At 38.4% G+C, this 1,454-nt stretch overlaps 1 pseudogene; it reads left to right on the forward strand.

Moving 5' to 3' along the window:
* Positions 1-652, forward strand: LOC113612308 (GTP-binding nuclear protein Ran-like; annotated as a pseudogene).
* Positions 653-1,454: the final 802 nt, after the last annotated feature.

Below are 1,454 nucleotides of genomic sequence, written 5' to 3' on the forward strand. Positions count from 1 at the left end.
ATGGCTGCCCAAGGAGAACTCCAAGTTCAGTTCAAACATGTATTGATTGGTGATGGCGGTACTGGAAAAACTACATTTGAGGAATGTCATCTCACTGGTGAATTTGAGAAGTATATAGCTACCTTGGGTGTTGAGGACCATCCCATTGTGTTCCATACCAACAGAAGACCTATTAAGTTCAATGCATGGAATACAGCTGGTCAGGAGAAATTTGGTAGACTGAGAGATGGCTATTATATCCAAGCTCAGTGTATCATCATAATGTTTGATGTAACACGAAGAGTTACAAGAAAAAAAAAAGTTACAAGAATGTGCCTCATGGGCATAGAGATCTGGTATGAGTATGTGAAACCATCCCCATTGTGTTGTGTGACAACAAAATGGATGTTAAGGACAGAAAAGTTAAAGCAAAATCAATTGTCTTCCACCAAAAGAAGAATCCTCAGCACTATGACATTTCCACCAAAAGTAACTACAACTTTGAAAAGCCCTTCTTCTGAAACTGATTAAAGACCCTAACTTGGAGTTCATCACCATGCCTGCTCTTGACCCACCAGAGGTGGTCACGGACCCAGCCTTGGCAGTGCAGTGTGAGCATGAGCTAGAGGTTTTGCAGACAACTGCTCTCTTGGATGAAGATGATGACCTGTGAGAAAATGAAGCTGAAACCCATTATCAGAAGTCTAGTTTACAGTCAACTGTCCTGTGATGTCAGTGGTGCAGCATGTTTGCCACTTTTTTATATAGCTAAGCAGAACGTGTGCTTAATCTTTGGGTTGCTGAAGGAGATGAATAGGCTTTGGAGGGAATGTGGCAGTTAAACAAAATGCCTTCATTTTTTCAGACCTGCATATTTAGCTGCTTTGGAACACAGCTGTTTCCTTCTTGAGTTTCACATATAAGACTGCTACAGTCACATCACAATATTCAGTGGTGAAATCTTGTTTGTTACTGTCATTTCCATCCTTTTTCATTTAGAAACAGACTCAAGTTGTATCTGAAATATCTAAAAACAAACAAACAAACAAACTTGGGATTCAGTAGAGGCTGTCATTACTTCACAAAGACAAATGAGATAACTGACCTAAAGACTAGACAGAGAAAAATCATGGAAGAGAAATTATCAAAGAAATAACATATGAAAAATTTTGTAGCTGAAAGAAAACACAAGACTTCAAACTGAAATAGACTGTTGCATGCCAAGTAAGATAAAGGAAAAAGAACTATACTCTAAAACATCATTGTAAAACCCCCAAACCTAAAAAGCCATCCTTTTAAAAATGTATAGTTAATTGCCTACTCAGAATTCACAAATCCCTCTATTTTCCCAAGATAAACCTGATATTCAAGTTTCTAGATTTCCATTTAGCTCGTATGATTTAGAGGACACTGGCCTCACCTCCAGCATTAGGAACAGACTCTTATTGGCATATGCCAATCAGAGTAAATCTCCT

The sequence above is a fragment of the Aethalodelphis obliquidens genome, unplaced genomic scaffold (assembly GCF_003676395.1).
Source record: "Aethalodelphis obliquidens isolate GAN/ISIS:26980383/991018 unplaced genomic scaffold, ASM367639v1 scaffold74, whole genome shotgun sequence".
Lineage (NCBI taxonomy): Eukaryota > Metazoa > Chordata > Mammalia > Artiodactyla > Delphinidae > Aethalodelphis > Aethalodelphis obliquidens.